The sequence below is a fragment of the Stegostoma tigrinum genome, chromosome 9 (assembly GCF_030684315.1).
Source record: "Stegostoma tigrinum isolate sSteTig4 chromosome 9, sSteTig4.hap1, whole genome shotgun sequence".
In the NCBI taxonomy this organism is placed as follows: Eukaryota; Metazoa; Chordata; class Chondrichthyes; order Orectolobiformes; family Stegostomatidae; genus Stegostoma; species Stegostoma tigrinum.
In genome coordinates, this window is record NC_081362.1 from 8174725 (window position 1) to 8194706 (window position 19982).

At 45.9% G+C, this 19982-nt stretch overlaps 1 protein-coding gene and 1 long non-coding RNA gene across 22 annotated transcripts in view; one reads left to right on the forward strand and one right to left on the reverse strand.

Annotated features, from left to right (window-relative positions):
• Window positions 1-19982, reverse strand: part of LOC125455166 (1-phosphatidylinositol 4,5-bisphosphate phosphodiesterase beta-4) — a 477523-nt gene that overhangs the window by 15061 nt on the left and 442480 nt on the right. The gene's annotated exons all lie outside the window — the stretch shown is intronic.
• LOC125455167 (uncharacterized) overlaps window positions 1-19982 on the forward strand; it is a 144583-nt gene that overhangs the window by 272 nt on the left and 124329 nt on the right. The window lies entirely within an intron of this gene.

Here is a 19982-nt window from a genome sequence, read left to right on the forward strand (position 1 = left end):
TTGCATCTGGTGTTGCAATGTGGTGTCTTTCTTCAATGCAGCTTGGAAACTGAGACTCCAGTGCTTCCTGTTGTTAACACAATGGTTGAGGAACCCAAGTGTGGTGCCACTGGAAAAAGGGCTGCAGGCCTGAGTCCTTTGTGCTGTTGAGGTTTTCATCTTGACCAAGAATTCTGTGGGGGACTGTTGAACAGTGGACAGTCCCAGCAGGGAAGGGATGAGGACAATTCGACAAAGGCTTACGTGGGTTCAAGCAACAAAGGGATACAGCGCAGGGGAATTTTTAATGCTTTATTTGAATGAAAGGCCAAATTTGCCTTTGTAAGGAGGGATGGAAATAGCTGCCAGCATTGCATCTGTAGTGATGTAAATCAAGAGGGCTCGACACATCTTTCTGCATGCATATGTCTGCAAATGTCACTGTGAATGTGTCCATTCTCAACAAGCTGCTTTACAAATGCACTGTAATCGAAAATGCAAACCAATGAAGTAAATCTATGCAGTCAACTTTCCAAATGATGTCAGCATGCTGAGAACAACTGCTGAGACAGTTTGAGATGAAACTTCCATGAGGGCTTTCCCATTCTTCTCTTATAAATTCAGTGGAAACCCCTAGTGAGATAAATCAACGGATGTTTCTCTAGGATTTCTGCTGATCTGTTGCCAAATTGTAGAGGAAGATCAAGCAAGGCTATATAACACTAAGTTTCCCTATGTGAGCCCTTCCCTTGCTGGCAATTTATTTTATCTTCATCACACACAAACACTGGTTCCTTATTTAAACAGCGCACCATAAGGAGAGAACTGAATCAGGTTGTGTTGCAGGAATCAATGCACACTGCTTATAAATCGCAGAGGTAATAATCTGAGAGCAATAATAAATTGCTTTGGTGTACAGTATTTAAAAATATGTACGATTTCGGTGAATTTTAATCCATGCTAATCTGCTTGCAAGACTGCAATATAATTAACCCTGCAAAACAAAAGCAGTAAGACAATGCTCTCACATGCACTGTGAAGGGTAGCAGCAGCTCCTGATTTTAAGAAGTGCTCTGTTTTTGTTAAAAGTGATAGATTTTGCCAATGGTCAAAAATGCTGATTCTGACGTGTCAGAGTAAGGTGCTATCTGGTTGACTGCCAGAGGTAAATGTATAAACTGGCTTATAACTGACTGTTCGTGATTTGTAGATACCAAGTGGGTGAACAGCAGGGCGACTTAATGAGCTGATGACTGTGTAGAAGGGAGGGAGTGGGTGGTAGCATCCAAATGTATAATTGCAATGTCTAATTTTCATCTTTATAATGGAAAGCAATCACCACCCCCTTTGGGCTTAACTTGCTTTTATTTGCATGTATAACAATTCCTGCCCTTCCAAATAACTCACTGTATGTGATGCGCTGTGGCACATTTTTAAGAAACGTGATAACAGCACTGTATAACTGAGTGATGTTCATCACTGCTCATTAAGGCCCATTAAGTCCATGTTCAGCCACAGTTAAGTAGGCTTAGGTGGGCATGGCTCATGTCTCTGACCCATTTTATCTAAACTGGGGAGGCAATGGTCCAGTGGAATTATCACTGGAACGTTAATCCAGAGACCCAGGTAATGTTCTGGGGACCTCGGTTTGAATCCCACCATGGCAGATGAATTTGATAAGAACCTGGAATTAAGAGTCCAATGATGACCATGAAATCATCTGTCCATTTTTGGAAAATAGCCATCTGGTTCACTAATGTCCTTTGGGGAAGGAAACTGCCTTCCTTTCCCGGTCTGGCTTACGTGTGACTCCTGACGCATGGCCACGTGGTTGACTCTTGACTGCCCTCTGGGGATGGGCAATAAATGCTGGCCCGGCCAGAGATGCCCTCATCCCATGAGTGAATAAAACAAAAAATCATCTCAGTGCCCTAATTTGTGAGAGCAGAAGCAGTGAGATCCTCCACAGTCAGATTCTATAGTGCAACATGCCAGTGATAAAAGGCTGGCTGCTTCCTGAAGCTGAAGGAAGTGGGTAATAAAAATTGGGATGTGGGAGAGGGCACTTTCATCTCACTGCCGTGAGGTGGGTGCAAAGGTACCAAAAGCCCTTTCCCTCTTCTTTAGAACCCAATCAGTAATAAATATATAGCACAGCACTTTCAGCATACCTCCATTCCAAGTGATGGCATCTCCATGCCCATTCACCATCTTCATTACAGAATCAATGAACACAGAAACAACATTAAGCTGTGAAAAAGCTTTCAAATAAATAATAAGTAAATTGAATAAATAAATTAACTTTCTACTTCTTCAATTTAAAAAAAAAATTATTGGCCTATAAAAGTATCAACCATCCAGTCCCTCTGGGGCTTCAAAATCACGGTCACAAAAACATAGAAAATAGGATCAGATGTAGGCCATTCAGCCCTTCGAGCTTGCAGTGTCATTCAATCATCCAACTCCTGTTTCTGCATCTCCCCATATCCTTTGATCCCTTTAGCCCCAAGAACTATATCTAACTTCTTGAAAAGATTCATTGTTTTGGCCTCAACTGCTTTCTGTGGCAGAGAATTCCACAGGCTTCCCACTCTTTGGGTGAAGATATTTCTCCGCATCCCAAGTCATAAATGGCTTACCCCCTTTCCTTAGACATTGACCCCTGGTTCTGAACTCCCTGGTCAATGGGAACATCCTTCCTGCGTTCACCTGTGTTGGAATTTTAGAGGTTTCTACGACATTCCCCCTCATTCTTGTGAACACGAGTGAATATAATTCTAATTGACTGAGTCTCGCTTCATACCTGGCCCATCAGGTATCTCAAGAATCAGACTGGTAAACTCTTGGTGCACACCCTTCACAGACAGAATATCCTTCCTCGGGTAAAGAGACGAGAAGTGAACATAATACTTCAGGTGTGGTCTCCCCAATGCCCTCTACAATTGCAGCATAACATTGCGGCTCCTGTACTCAGACCCTCTCGCTCTGAAAGCCAACGTATTTGCCTCCTTCATTGCCTGCTGCCCCTGCATGTTTACTATCAATGACTGGTGCACAAGGACACCCAGGTCTCATTGCACCTCCCTCTTGCCTAATCTATCGCAATCAGATAACAATCTGCCTTCTCGTTTTTAACCTCACATTTATCCACATTATGTCTCATCTGCCATAAACTTGGCCACTCATTCAGGTTGTCTAAATCACAAAGAAGCATCTCTGCAGCCTCCTCACAGTTCACCCTCCCTCCCAGCTTTGTGTCATGTGCAAATGTTTAGTTCCCTCATCAATATCATTAAAATATCTTGCAAATAGTTGGGGTTCAAACACTGATCCGGCAGTACCCAACTAATCAAAGGCCGCTCCTTGGAAAAAGAGATAGTAGGAACTGCCGATGCCGGAGTCAGAGATAACACAGTGTGGAGCTGGAGGAATACTGTGGGCCAGGCTCCATCAGAATAGCTGGAAAATTGAGTTTTTCTCAGAAAAAAAGAGATAACACAGGGTCCCGACCCGAAACATTAATTTTCCTGCTCCTCCTTTCCTGTGCTCCTCCAGCTCCACTGTGTTATATTTGGAAAGTGACCTTTTTTCCCTGCTCTTTTTCCTTGAAAAGCTGCTCCGACTCCCTGAAAATGTCAGGGGACTAGTGGCCTATTGTCTGCTATGGAATTGACCAGATCAGGACTGCAGAGTCTGGGCTCACAGCTTGCACCAGCCTGCACCCTCTGGTGAAAACTAGGGGTTCCGGGAGTGGGGTCAGGAATTGCAGAATTGGGTCCAGGCCATCTTTTTGATGCCTTTGTGGAGTTTTCCTGACTCATTGGAAATCTTGCCCAAGGGTCTGGGCTGGGTGCACGGCTGTTTAAAACCTGTAACCTTCATCAACGACGTCACTGTCAAAGTCTTGTCAATTTCACTCTTGTTACCACCCTCCTGCCCAACTTTAGAAGCGTTCTGAGAAAAATAAGCTTAAGATGCCTATTCATTGAAGTGATTTACTTTCCATTATGGTATTCACCCAAAGGTGCCTACAAGTCCAGTCTCCCAAAGGAATAAATGTTGTCCTTGCAGCAGCGAAGGGTACTTGAGCCATGTTTGAAGCTCTCCACATGCTCAGGTAATGGAGGATGCCGAACAGAGATAACCTCAGCTTTCACTCTCTGTCGAGGCAGCACTACGGCCATTGATTTCAGGTCACTGACGCTGAACGCAGGATCAGAGGGGAGTGTCACAATGGACGGAACTGGTTCTGAAGCTCTCATTCTTGTTTTATAATCTCCCCATGGCATCGACACCTGCCCCCCACCCCAAAAAACACCCCACCACTTCACTATTTTCAATGAGGTCCTGGAAGTCTGGCTTAACGAAGGTGTTCAAAGCCGAACCTCATGCATCTACTGATGTAGTGGAAATCAAAGCGTCAGGAGATCCCTAAGATTTAAACCGGAGAATGTTGGAAAGTCTCTGCCTGCATTCCCAAATGAGGGAAAAGACAAAAATTGGATGAGAGTCCTGCAAAAAGCAATGTTCAGAAAATCTGTCTACCGCCGCTTCAAAAATACACAATAGCCTTGTCTCCATCACTTTCTAAACCAGAGGGTTCAAAGCTCACAGATCCTGTAAAAGTAAATAGCCTCCCCTCATCCCTGTCCTAAATAGGGTGATCCATAATTTTAAAACAGTGTCTGCTATTTCTGGATTGACCCACAAGAAAAAACATCCTTTCCATGCCTACCTAGTAATTCAGGATATTATAGACTTTAATCACGTCATCCTCACTTTCCAAATGTCAGTGAAAACTAGTCCAAATTGTTCTTGTGAGAGAACCTGCTCATTCCAGGTATCAATCTAGTAAACCATTTTCGGTGTACTCATATTCTTCCTTAAATAAGGACAGGAAAACTGCACAAAGTAATCGAGATGTCCAATGTCCTGTATAACAGATGCTTAACAGACTCTCTTCATACTCAACTCCTCTCATATTAAAGGATACCAAACCATTAGCCTTTCTCGACAACTACTTTAACAGTTTCCTTACATAGGAGTATAGGATGAAACTGCAGCATTAGGCCACTAGACCCCACCATTCTCCTGCTCTTACACGAAATATGGAATGAAATCATAGCTGATCTGGTCTCAACCCCACATTCACACCCCTCCAATCCCCCAAGTAATTCTCCACTCCATCCTCTATCAAAAACTTAACTCAGTGTTGAATAAATTCTCAACTGCCTTCAAGGAAAAAATAATTCCATAGACTAACAACACTCAAGAGAAAAAAATTACACCTGGACCACATTTTAAAAGGGAGACTACATATTTGTAACTGTGTCTCCTTGTTTGAGTCTCCGCTAAAGAGGAAGGATCCTCCTTGTATACAACTCAACATTGATCCTTCAGGATCTTTTATGTTTCAATATGACCAGCTGTCATCCGTCAAAATACCAATGTCAAGGGCCAACAGCTTGGCTTTGAAAGTCACTACTGCATTAAACATTTATACTCTGCCACTGACTTATGCCAAAATCAGTAGTTAGTGTCAGATGTGGATCGGTTGGCAACACTTTTGTCAGAAGATTCTGGATTAAAGCCAGACTTGAGTGCAGAAATTAAGGGTGATACCTCACTGATATACAGAAGGGGCATTGTTGAAGGTAACGTCCTTTGAATGAAATGTTAAATGCAAAGTCCCTTCTGCTTGTTTGGATTGGTGTCAAAAAGTCCGAATTTCGCAATAAGAGCAGGAGAATAAATTCCTGATGTCCTGGGCAGGGCTTAACCCTGATTACATGGTCATCAACATTCCTAAAAGTTGGTGGAATCTGGATGTTAGGTTGTGATACTAAAGCAACCAAACCAGATACAAAAGAAGGACAATCAACCCGGTGAAGAGAATTCCTTTTCAAGACATTTCTCATTTTCCTTGTGGAAACAAGAAATCTGCACGTTAATTCTTTACCAGGTGGATGGCTCTCCAGGAATGCTGCCCAGTTTATCATGTAACACGCACATCATTCACTGAGCTGCCAAATTTATGCTTCTTTTCTGCTGCCTCCACTCACTCCTCCTTAACTATGCAGGGTGCCTCACTGCTGTTCTCTCCTGGTATTCATTTACAGCATTGTCAGGGTGATGTGAAAAAGCATTAGTTCTTGCAAATGGTGCTGTTCCATTCTAAGTTCAACGATACAATGGAAATGCTGTTTGCATGGGTAAGCTCACTGTTTGCTGCTAGTCTATATTACCATGTAAAGAGTCACTGAGAAAGAGCCTAATACTGAATGGCAACAGGGTAGAATGAAAGGAAATTTTGCATTTATTTAGCATTTATCATGGCCACCAGATGTCACAAAGTGTGTTACAGCCAATGAATTACTTTTTGAAGGGTAGTCACATTTGCAATTAGCTCAGCAACAGTGTGGGTTCAATTCCTGCATTGATTGGGGTTACCATGAATCAGGTTACTTTCTCTTGCCTGAGGTGTGCTGATCCTCAGGATAAACCACCGGGAGTTGTCTGTCTCACTAATGACAAAGCTGCCAACTAATCCTGATAGGACTATGTGGCAACTTTACCTTTACTGTTGCAATGTAGGGAATGCATGAGAGGTGGTTCAAGGTTTTGTTAAGAGATTTAAGGTGCATCCTTCTCCCTGTATCATGTGTGGGTCCTGAGGCCGGGCCTTTCCTGAAATCCTCTGGTGCCTAATATTGACATTGCTATACCCTGTAAAATTCTTCCAGGTCCATCACATCGATATCATCAGACAGGTTCCTGGTAAATAACTGTGCGCTGTCCTCTATCTCTCGGTCAATTTTCACTGTGACCACATCCTGTGGCGACATAACCGTTCATTACTTGATTCACTGATCACCAAGATCTGTATTTCTGTACTTTACTCCAATTGCAGATCTGACGTTGGGGATTGGACAACTTGAGGTAGGGATAAGCATCCTAAGGGGCAAATTCAAACGTTTTACTCAAGCCATTGAGACAGAGAGAATGTGTAAGAGAAGGTTACTAAGAGTTTGAACGACAACATAAATGTGAGTGTATCAGAGAAAATAGGAATTGCAGATGCTGGAGAATCTGAGATAACAAGGTGCGAAGCTGGATGAACACAGCAGGCCAAGCAGCATCTTAGCAGCACAAAAGCTGACGTTTCGGGCCTAGACCCTTCATCAGAAAATTCTGAAGAAAGGTCTAGGCCCGAAACATCAGCTTCCCTGCTCCTCTGATGCTGCTTGGCCTGCTGTGTTCATCCAGCTCCGCACTTTGTTATCTTAAATGTGAGTGTACCCTGACAGTGGAAATGAACAGTACACAAACAAGATGCTCTGTAGACAGTAGGGGTGCACCCATGGTCCTGGTCCTCTTTCTTTCCTAAAGACCTATTCACAAATTGGGCATGAAGATGAGGAAAAGCCAGGGGAAATACAACTTGCTCTAAACCCTACTTTGTTAAGAATTTCACCAAGATGAGTTCAGAGTGAGCATCGTCAGAGATGAAGCTGGTGCCAGCTATATTCAATTCCTTGACTTGTCTCTTCTCCCTTTCCCTGGTGACTGGGTCTGAGCCTGTCTCTTTTAAGCTCCACTTCTTCAGTGAAAATGCAAACGACAGCTCTGCTGTTGTGTAATGTTTAAAAAATTAGTCATTTTTTCTTGCTTTGACATTGATTTTCCTTTTGTTCAGTTAGCGATATATGTTTTCTTCAAAACTTAAATTGCAAACCAAAGCCCAGACAGATTGTTGATGGGTTTATTGCTGAAGGGAAATGACAGAAGTCCAAACCCTTCTCTCAAAGGGTGAACAGAAGGGGTTATTTTTGCTTCAATAGAAATATGAGGCATTAGAAATGCTCTGCACGTTTGTTGGTATCTGCAGAGAGAGGGACAAAGGGCGGTGACTCTTCGTCAAGCACTAGTGCAAGTGGTAGCCCTGACATATTGACTGTCTTTCTGTCTCCATAGATACTGCCTGGCCGACTGTGTATTTCCAACATTTTCGTTTGTAATTCAGATTTCAGATCAGCAGTATTGTATTATCCTTTTATACGTAAGCGTGGTTAGATTCAACACAAAATTAGAAAATATTCATCAATGAAAAATGTGATTTTTCTGTTGAGAAAGCCCACTTGTGTAGATAGAGAGAGCACAGTATTGCAGCCGAATTAGGTGATGTTAATTATTGAATACATTTGCCATTTTTAAATATGAAAGTAAACGAGGAGTCACAGTACCCATGGAATGCCACTGTTAGTTCAAGATAGTCTCATTTGTACGTGTTGCTGTGTTAATACTGCAGAGGGCCTGATTTAAGGAAGCAGTGCTATCTGCATAATATGAACGACCAGGTGGTGTGCAATTGTCTGACTGAGCTGCAGTTGTAATATGCATCACAAGGGAGCCTGAACTTTGCTCTGGTTTCATAAAAAGAAGCACTGGGTACAAAAGCCCGAGAAGTGCTGTAGAACCTTTACAAAACTGTTCAACACCACAGTGGCAATGGTTCCCAATTCTGTAGATCTGAAAAACTGAAGGGATAAGGTTTAAGTTTGGAGGGGGTTGGGATGTAGAAGGGCCCAGCTCAGAAGCAGAAGAAGCATCAAGGTCCATGATAGTATCAGAGATAATGGGAACTGCAGATGCTGGAGAATTCCAAGATAATAAAATGTGAGGCTGGATGAACACAGCAGGCCAAGCAGCATCTCAGGAGCACAAAAGCTGACGTTTCGGGCCTGGACCCTTCATCAGAGAGGGGGATGGGGAGAGGGAACTGGAATAAATAGGGAGAGAGGGGGAGGCGGACTGAAGATGGAGAGTAAAGAAGATAGGTGGAGAGAGTATAGGTGGGGAGGTAGGGAGGGGATATGTCAGTCCAGGGAAGACGGACAGGTCAAGGAGGTGGGATGAGGTTAGTAGGTAGATGGGGGTGCGGCTTGGGGTGGGAGGAAGGGATGGGTGAGAGGAAGAACAGGTTAGGGAGGCAGAGACAGGTTGGACTGGTTAGGGGATGCAGTGGGTGGGGGGGAAGAGCTGGGCTGGTTGTGTGGTGCAGTGGGGGGAGGGGACGAACTGGGCTGGTTTAGGGATGCAGTAGGGGAAGGGGAGATTTTGAAACTGGTGAAGTCCACATTGATACCATTAGGCTGCAGGGTTCCCAGACGGAATATGAGTTGCTGTTCCTGCAACCTTCGGGTGGCATCATTGTGGCAGTGCAGGAGGCCCATGATGGACATGTCATCTAGAGAATGGGAGGGGGAGTGGAAATGGTTTGCGACTGGGAGGTGCAGTTGTTTGTTGCGAACTGAGCGGAGGTGTTCTGCAAAGCGGTCTCCAAGCCTCCGCTTGGTTTCCCCAATGCTGTGTTCATCCAGCCTCACATTTTATTAAGGTCCATGATATCTCTTCCCGGCTCTGATTAATTAAGCTGAAAGATTTTAAACTTCATTACCCGAACGTTCCAAGTTTTAGAATCTGCATGGAGGGCTGTGATCTGGCTGAGTCTGGGGTGTGCTGTGTGCAATTTTGATCTCTTCAGTTGAAAAAAAACATGATTATGTGAGAAACTTCATTACCCGAACGTTCCAAGTTTTAGAATCTGCATGGAGGGCTGTGATCTGGCTGAGTCTGGGGTGTGCTGTGTGCAATTTTGATCTCTTCAGTTGAAAAAAAACATGATTATGTGAGAAACCGTTCAGAGATAGTTCATTTGCTTCATTCCCCGTGTGAAGGGTTTGTGTGCAATGAGCAAAGACTGGACAGGCCAGGCCAATGGAATTTAGAAGAATGAGAGGTTATTGTATTCAAATAGATGAGATCCAGACAGGGAGCTGCAAGTGTGGACAGTGACAAGATGTTTTCTCTTGTGGGGGACATTGGAACAATAGGACACAGATTAAAAATCAGAGGTTTTTTTAAAAATGTCACTCCGCCCACCACCCCCACAGCCAGCATCTCCAGGGGAGACAGTAGCTCCCAGCCCTCTCGAGTATTCACCACCCCTCCAGAACTCCCCCCTTACTGAGGATGAACGGTCCGTCCTCAGTAGAGGGCTCACCTTTGTCCCCTTCCACCCAAACATCGACAAATATTACTCACGTTTGGACACTGAACAGTTTTTCTGCCGCCTTTGCCTTCGCGCTTACTTCTTTAATCGTGAGCCTAACCCTCCCACTACTGACCCCTTCTCCCACCTCCAACCCTGCTCCTGACACCATCCCAAGGCTTCCTACCCTTTCTCGACCTCTTCATCTCCAACTGCTGTCGTGACAGCGATCGTCTCAACCTCTCCACCCCCTCTCACTCACTCCAACCTCTCCCCCGCAGAACGTGCAGCCCTCCGCTCCAATCCCAACCGCACCATCAAACCAGCGGACAAGGGAGGCGCAGTTGTAGTATGGCGCACTGACCTTCACATTGCCGAGCTCAGGCGCCACCTATCTGACACGTCCTCCCACTGCCCCCTTGATCATGACCCCATTCCTGACCACCAAAACAACTTCTCCCAAACCATCCACTACCTCATCACTTCAGGTAACCTCCCACCCACAGCCTCAGACCTCATTGTTCCCCAATCCTGCACCGCCCATTTCTGTCTCCTTCCCAAGATCCACAAACCTGACTACTCTGGTCGACACATTTAGGATCTCGATTGGCGCAGGCTTGGAGGGCCGAAGGGCCTGTTCCTGTGCTGTAATTTTCTTTGTTCTTTTCACCCATTGTCTCCGCCTGCTCCTGACCCACCACACTCATCTCCACTTATCTCGACTCTATTTTTTCCCCCTTGGTCCAGGAGCTACCCACCTACGTCTGTGACACCACCCATGCCCTCCACCTCCTCCAAAACTTCTGATTCCCTGGTTCCCAATACCTCATCTTTACCATGGGCGTCCAGTCCCTATACACCTGCATTCCCCATGCAGATGGCCTAAAGGCTCTCTGCTTCTTCCTGTACCGCAGGCCCTACCAGTCCCCCTCCATTGACACCCTCATCCGCCTAGCTGAACTCGTCCTCCCTTAACAACTTATCCTTCAATTCTTCCTACTTCCTGCAGACAATGGGGGTGGCCATGGGTACCCGCATGGACCCAAACTAGGCCTGCCTCTTTGTAGGTTACGTGAAACAATCTCTCGTCCAAAGCTACACTGGCCCTAAACCCCACCTCATCCTCCGTTACATTGATGACTGTATCGGTGCTGCCTCGTGCTCCCACGAGGAGCTCGAACAGTTCATCCACTTTACTAACACTTTCCATCCCAACCTTAAGTTGACCTGGACCATCTCTGATACCTCTCTCTCTTTCCTGGACCCCTCTGTCTCCATCTCTGGCATCCACCTGGAAACCGATATCCATTTCAAGCCTACCGACTCCCACAGCTACCGAGAATACACCTCCTCTCACCCACCTTCCTGCAAAAAGACCATCCCCTATTCCCAATTCCTTTGCCTCTGCCACATCCTTCCAAGATGAGGCATTCTACTCCCGGACATCCCAGACGTCTTTGTTTTTCAAGGACCGCAACTTCTCCTCCACAGTGGTTGAAAACACCCTCGACCGTGTCTCTCGCATTTCCCGCAACTCATGCCTCACAACTTCTCCCCGCAACAACCAAAACAGAATCCCCCTCAACCTCATGTGCCACGTCCAGACACAACGCATCATCCTCTGACACTTCCGCCATCTACAGTCCGACCCCACCACCAAAGACATTTTTCCCTCCCCATCCTTATCTGCCTTCCGGAGAGATCACTCCCTCCGTGATTCCCTTGTCCGCTCCACATGCCCCACCACCCCTGGCACTTTTCCCTGCAACCGAAGCACCTGCCCCTACACCTCCCCTCTCGCCCCCATCCCAGGCCCCAAGAAGACCTTCCACATCAAACAGATGTTCACCTGCACATCTGCTAATGTGGTATACTGTATCCGCTGTTCCCGTTGTGGCCTCCTCTACATTGGGGAAAGCAAACGGAGGCTTGGGGACCGCATTGCGGAACACCTACGCTCAGTTTGCAACAAACAACTACACCTCCCAGTCGCGAACCATTTCAATGCCCTCTTCCACTCCTTGGACGACATGTCCATCCTGAGCCTCCTGCACTGCCACAATGACGCCACCCGAAACATGCAGGAACACCATCTCATATTTCGCTTGGGAACCCTGCCGCCCAAGGCTATCAATGTGGACTTCACAACATTCAAAATCTCCCCTCCCCCAACCGCAAGCCAGCACCAGCCCAGCTCGTCCCCGCCTCCCTAACCCTTCCTCCCACCTCAAGCCCCACCCCCATCGCCTACCCACTAACCTTATCCCACTTCCTTGACCTGTCTGTCCTCCCTGGACCAACCTATCCCCTCCCTCCCTCCCCACCTACACTCACCTTTACTGGCTTCATCCCCGCCTCTTTAACTTGTCTGTCTCCTCTCCACCTATCTTCTCCTCTATCCATCTTCTATCCGCCTCCCCCTCTCTCCCTGTTTATTTCAGAATCCCCTTCCCCTCCCCCATTTCTGAAGAAGGGTCGAGGCCCGAAACGTCAGCTTTCCTGCTCCTCTGATGCTGCTTGGCCTGCTGTATTCATCCAGCTCTACACCTTGTTATCTCAGATTCTCCAACATTGGCGACTACCTCTTAAAAATCAGAGGTGTCCCTTTCTAAACAGAGATGAGGAGAGTTGTCCTTTCCCTTTAGAAGATGGTTATGTGTGTGAAATTCTCTTTCCCAAAGATTAGCGGAGGCTGTGTTATTGAATTTATTCAAGGCTTAGTTAGGTAGGCTTTTGATAGACGAGGGAGTTAAGGGGGTTATGGGCCAGATCATCCATGATCTTACAGAATAGCACAGCAGGCTTGAAGGGCTGAATGGTCTTATATATTCCTCAGTCCTGTGTTCCTCTGACTGATGATGAAAAGTTGGAGTGTGTTATATTTTCTTAGCCTGGAAGAAAAATGTGGTGATTCATTACAGATTTTTAATTTTTCCACTCATTTTTACGAATAAAGGGCTGAAATGCACCTTGGTTCAGGTTAAGGCAAACTCTCTTTTTATAGTTTCATTGCAAACAAAAGAAGAAAGATTTTGATGTGAAGATCACTTGAAAGAAAAGGATGTTAGAAACAGCACAAGGTGCCTGCTGGAAACTACGCAGCAATTTTAAAAAATATTATCAAAAACTAAGAAACCAAACCAATATTGAAATCCCGATGACTATGATGAAAGTGCTGTTGATAATTATGGTACCATGGCAACTGTGATTCGATTAAATTGTTCAAAATAAATGAGAAATACAATCCTTCTTTCACTGTGTGCGAATAAAAGAACGCTGCAGAAATGTTGGTGTGCATTGAATTTCTGATGCAGTTCAAAGTGAAAGACAGCTGTATGTCAAAATTAACTTTGATGGTTAGCCCAAAGTGTGCTGAATTTGCAAGCTAGCATGATGAGAGGAACTGCAATGAACAGTCCTGCATAAAATGAAAGTATGTTAAACAGTGACATATTTTGCTGGTGTATCGTTACTGATTTCTTATGCAAGTTTAAAAGTGCCAAAGCCTTCCTGTGAGTCAGCACTGACTATTCACCTGCGATGGCTTGCCATTTCTGTCCTAGGAGATAAAGTTGGTCAGATTTTGTATGTATGACTGGGCATTGAGACAAAGCCTGGGGTTTAAAACCATCTTAAGGGACTCCAGGTTGCTGGGAATAAGGACACGCATGAAACAGGATGCCACACTCAATGAGAGTAGGAACTGCAGATGCCGGAGAATCTGAGATAACAAGGTGTACAGCTGGATGAACACAGCAGGCCAAGCAGCATCAGTGGAGTGGGAAAGCTGAATTTCTGAAGAAGGGTTCAGGCCCGAAACGTCAGCCTTCCTGCCCCTCTGATGCTGCTTGGCCTGCTGCGTTCATCTAGCTCTACACCTTGTTATGCCACAATCAATGGCTCCCTTTCACTGCAATTCAGGGGTTTGTGTGCAGCAGACTCAGCCATCACCGAGAGGAAACAACAGTCAGGAACAAGAGACACTGATAAAAATCACCAACATTTTGGTCTTCCTCGTACTCAGCTGCATCAAGAATTTTCTTCAGAAGCTTTGGAATGGCCTCTTTCTCAGCTCAATTGTTTTATGCATGAGGTAATAGCGGATCAAAGAAATGGGACTCGAAGTGGGAATTAAGTTAGCAAGAAGGCCATTTTGTTGAGAGTCTGTTTCGTAAGTGTACTGTGTGCAGCTCATGAAGATTGTTAATGCTTTGGGTGGGTGGGTGGGATTCCTTTGGAAAGGGATAGAGTGGGGGATGGTTGTATGCCTTTTATTACCAGCCAAGTTGGCTCAGTAGAGGATGCCTTCTGTCTCTTCATCCTGATCTATCCCTGGGCTTTAAGAGGGCGTCCTCTAATTTCACCCTTATGTCTCTGTGGCTCAGTACATCTTTCACATTCAAGAGCAGTTCCACAACAAAGCACCAGGTGATCTGCCCAACATCTGAGACGTTGCTTCTGCAGGCACAGAGGTGAAACTCACTCAAAGACAGGGAACCAGTGAGAAACCTGCATCATTCTTCAGGGGTGTGTGGGAGCAAATGGGATGAAATGCCTGTCAGGTCAGCATCCTGCCTTCTCGGGATTGAGCAACCTGCAAGGAACGAAATTCTGAACCCGCTTGCCCTGGGTCAGCTGCTGGTCTTTGCAGGAACCCTCCATCCACCCAGAAATGGTGGCTGCTACCAGTAAAGTGCCGGGGTGGGGGGGGGTCCCAGAACTGCTCTCGGGGACCCAGGCCACGGATGCTGGAGATGGGGTCATGGGTGAAGCTCTCTGCTCATTTTTGAGCCCCTGGGTTAGATACTAAGTGCCTGTTAGGTTTTCCTGTGGCCGTCTGGAGAAATGGGACACTCATGGTGCTGGCTTGCAATCTCACCAATTAAATTCCAGTGGATCACTGATAATTGGAATCGACTGGCACAATTGATGAGCTTAAATGTCTGCTAGCCTGTGAGTGGGCAAGTCCACCCCATGGGCCTGCTCATAACTATCCCCAACTTCATCACAAGAGGCTTTCTCATCGCAGGAGACTGACCATGGGGTGTCTCCTGGCGTGAAGCTGGCTCTGCTGCTGTGTTTCCTACAGCGATGGGCTGCACTGAATCCCGGCCCTACTCCTCAACTAATAGTGCAACGGTGGTTGCGCAAACTAAGCTGTATCTACACTGAGGCTAATAGCTGTGTCAGAGATGGTAAGAAGCCAGGTCCTAGGTCGGGAAAGTCAAATCTCTGAGGCCGCTAACAGATCCTACTTTATTGAATCCTGCTGTTGCGGTAGGTGTTCCCTTAAAAGCCAGTCACGTTGACATTGGGGAGACTAAGGGCAGATTGGGTGACCATTTTGCAGAACACCTCCACTCCATCCGCAAGCCTGGCCCTGAGCTTCTGCTGCCATGTCAATTTGATTCTTTGCCGTGCTCTCACACTGACATTTCTGTCCTCAGCCGACTGCATCCCTCCAGCGTTGCTCAAAGCGAGCTTTATGAGTAGCATTCATTTATGAATAACAGGAAAGAAATTGAGTACTTAGAGGCGTGGTGTAAAGGGAACAATTTGCCCATCGATGTCAGCAAAATGAAGGAGCTGGTCATTGACTTCAGGACGCGGAGTGGTGAGCACGCCTGTGCCTGTGTCAATGGTGCTGAGGTAGAGCTGGTTGAGAGCATCAAGTTCCTGGGAGCGTTGATCACCAATGATCTGTCCTGGTCCACCCATGCTGATGTGGCAGTTGAGAAAGCACAACAGCATCTCTCTTTCCTCACGATGCTAAGGAAATTTGGCATGTCCGTAGAGACGCCTTCCAATATTTATAGATATGCCGTAGAAAGCATCTTATTATGGTGTGGTTCGGCAACGCAAGACTCTGCTAAGTGAGAGAGACAGTTTACTTCAGGGGACAAAGCTTGGGGTGGGAACCACGGGAATGGCCCTACACAGAGGCATGGTCGAAGCAAGGTCAGGTCCAGTGATGTAGAAAGTGTGGCTCGGCATGGTGGTCTTGAACAAGCACAAGGACCGTATGAAAGCTTCAAATTTGCAAGCGGTGCCCGGCTCTCGACAGCCTCTCTGAACGTTCTGCAAACTGTGGGTTCTCCCTCTCTGCCAACTGCTGATGATACCTGGGAATTTGAGATGGACACGGTGGACGTTGCCGCCTCGATGCCTTTGCAGCCTGAAGAACAGAATGAATTTCTTCCGCGATGCATCAGGTGCAAGAGGCGAGCTGCTGCATGCCACACCCTGCCCGTATCTGAGGCAGAGTTGGAGGATCCTGACCCAGGGCTAAAATGCTCCCGAAGGAGTTTCAAGAGAAAACACAAGAACTGGCCAATGTCCTCAAACTCAGAGGGGTAGGGATGTAGTGTTTGTAATGAGGTCAGCCAGGTGGATCTCATAGAATACAAGTTCACTGATGGGACCAGGTTAACAGCCTCAATCAGGGAGCGCCGGCTGACAGATATAAACAGGAGTGTTAGGCATCCTCTTCACTCTGAGAGCTGGTTCTGAGGGAGCTGGGTCAGTGTCAGGGACTTTCCATGTGTAAATGAAGGGTGACTTGGTGATGGGATACCGGTCTATTTGGAGTTATTTTAACCACCGCACCATCTTTGTGGAGACAAAGTCCTGACCACACAGTGAGGATACACTCCCCCCATCACCTTGTTGAATGTGACAGATTTTGAATTGATCTAGCAACTCCAGACTGGGCATCCATAAGGCACTGTCGGCCATCAGCAGCAGCAGAACTGTGCACTAGCACAACCTGCAACCTCATGGCCTGGCATATCTCTATTTTACTGTGACCATCAAGCCAGCGGATCAACTCCTGTCAAAGAGAGCCTGCAGGAGCGCATGTCAGCGGTAGAACCAGTCATATCTAAAAATGAGGTGTAATCCTGCTCAAGCTACAACATGGGGCTACTTGCGTTTTCAGCAGTAAGTGATTACTGGGGCTCAGTGATACCACAACCAACGATCAAAGCTCTGCAGCCCTGTGCACATTTAATTGTGAATGGTGGTGGACAATGAAACAATTCAATAATACCCAGCCAGCATCACCCTCATCCCCTGGATGAATGAAAATCTCGACTCAGGTAAAGAGGGAATCAAACAAAGACACACAGCACAAATAAACACATCAATTAAAATAAACTCCGACAGTGAAATGAAATTCATCTTACTGCTCTGAATATTCCCTGAACTTATTTTAAGAGACAAGCAATGCGACACCGATTGAAATCTGTTGACAATACGTGCTGCCTCATTTGCAAATCCCTCTAGTGCACCTTTGGCACCGACATGATGCAGCAAGGGCCTGGACCAGTCCTGTCTTTTTTAGCTTCAAACTAGTCCGACATGAAGTGGTTACCTTCCACATCAAATAGTTCACTCAGTAAACAGTTTAAATAGCCACACTGGTGTGAATATTTAACAGGGTGATTCCAAGTCCTTCTAAATGTGTATCGACAAAATAGATGAACAAAAGCCTTTTACCAAACCTCTTCTGCTGTAAAGTTTCAGAAAGCATCTACTTGTTTCAAAGGTTATGTTTTCCAGTATCATTCCCTGATCTGAATAAAGTGGATTTTCTTTTGGAGTGCTCTCGGGAACAAAGGAGCAGAAGACTGGCCATTTGGTCCATCGAGCCTGCCCCAACATTCAACCAGATCATGGCTGATTGTATACCTCTGTGCCATTTTCCCAAACAGAGCCTATAACCTTTCGAACCTTTAATATCTAGAAATGTGCCAATCTCTGCCTGGAATATACTCAATGACAGCTCTCTGAGGCAAAGGGTTCCAAAGATTTACCAGCCTCTGTGTGAGAAAATTTCTTCCTCATCTCAATCCTAAATGGCCTGCCTCTTATTCTAAGACTATGTTCTCTGGTTCTGGAACCAACCCCGACCCAAACCCTCCCCCAAGCAGGGGAAGCATCCATCTTCCCCACCCAAGCAGGAGACATAGCCTTCCTGCATCTGCTTGTTGAGCACTGCAAGAATTCTATCTGTTTCAATGCATTCACTCCTTATTTTTCTAAACTGGAAAACTCTTCTAGCTTCATAGGGCAATCCTGTCACCCCAGTTTTCAGCTCACAGTCTCTTCTCTAAACAATATAGCTTTTGTGTCTGGTGGTGGTAAAAGGAGACCAAATCTAGATGCCTTTATGAGCGCCTCCTTAAGGCTGACCAGAACAAATGCAAGAAACACCCTGAAGCCAAAAATAGCAGTTTCAAAGTGACAGAAGAAATCCTAGATGCTGTGCTGAGGGTTGGAGCTGAAATATTCATGTACTTAATAAAAGGAACAAGGTAATGAAGTCCTGCAAGTTAATAAATTAGATGCAAGTTTTTTTTTCGAAGCTTTTTAGGAAACATTTCTAAGCAAACATTCATTTTCAAGAAATTACATGTGATACATTTATCTTTCCTCTCAGTAGACAACAGAACTGAAGACAAACGAAAACTTTCATAGAATATCAGAGAAGTGAAGGTGCTATTTCTCAAAAGTAGCCAATATCTTTATTGAATATTTTACAACAAAATTATTAACTGCAAACCAACACAGAATTGTTTTGCACAATGCGTCTGTTACAACTGCATATCTCTGAATTAATGCTGCCTTATGCTCACTTCACCCAACTGTGTACTTCCTTGGGGTCCATATAACAGGCAGGGCATTGACTTTCAAGTGTAGTTTCTTTCTCCCTGATCTCTTGTAAGTACTGACTGAAGCTAGATTCTAGTTCAATGAGCGTCTCCCCCGTCCTCTGATATTTGACCCTGTTTGAGGAATCTCGACAGACAAGGCCAGCAGACAATTTAATTATGTAATTGTTGTCTGAATTTCTCTAGCACTTTCACTTTCTATTTCAGATCTCTAGCATCCGAAATACTTTGATTTTGCTATCATCTAATAGACTGCCATGACCCCTTTCTATATGAATCTAATGACCTGTCTGATTTACAGTGGTGGATGATGATCCACTATTGGGTCATAACAAGAAGGGGCACTTTGCTGTTTATTTATCTGTGCATGGGGTGTGGCCAAACACAGTCGGGCAGAGGTGCAGCCCTTGAGGAGCAGCATACAAGGCAGGTCAACCTGGAGTAATGGGAGATGTGTACTCAGCGTTGGCATTCCATGAGAAAGTAAACAGTTGTGACGAGAGAATGGAGGGGTTCCTCTGTGACGTGCTTGGGAGAAAAAAAATGTGCATTTTAAAACAGTTCCCATTTGAGCAATTCCCAGACTGCTGTTTAGCTAATTTGAATTGTTCTGAATTTCCACCCTACCTGGAGGTACAGCTAGCTGAGGGGCTGCGGTAGTGAGTGTCATCTCAAGTGTCAAGACCGAATGCTGTCGGTTGAGCCAACACCAAGATAGCTGAAGCTGGCCTAAACCCAATTGCACAAAATGGAAGATAATAAAATGTGAGGCTGGATGAACACAGCAGGCCAAGCAGCATCTCAGGAGCACAAAAGCTGACGTTTCGGGCCTAGACCCTTCATCAGAGAGGGGGATGGGGAGAGGGAACTGGAATAAATAGGGAGAGAGGGGGAGGCGGACCGAAGATGGAGAGTAAAGAAGATAGGTGGAGAGAGTGTAGGTGGGGAGGTAGGGAGGGGATAGGTCAGTCCAGGGAAGACGGACAGGTCAAGGAGGTGGGATGAGGTTAGTAGGTAGCTGGGGGTGCGGCTTGGGGTGGGAGGAAGGGATGGGTGAGAGGAAGAACCGGTTAGGGAGGCAGAGACAGGTTGGACTGGTTTTGGGATGCAGTGGGTGGGGGGGAAGAGCTGGGCTGGTTGTGTGGTGCAGTGGGGGGAGGGGACGAACTGGGCTGGTTTAGGGATGCAGTAGGGGAAGGGGAGATTTTGAAACTGGTGAAGTCCACATTGATACCATATGGCTGCAGGGTTCCCAGGCGGAATATGAGTTGCTGTTCCTG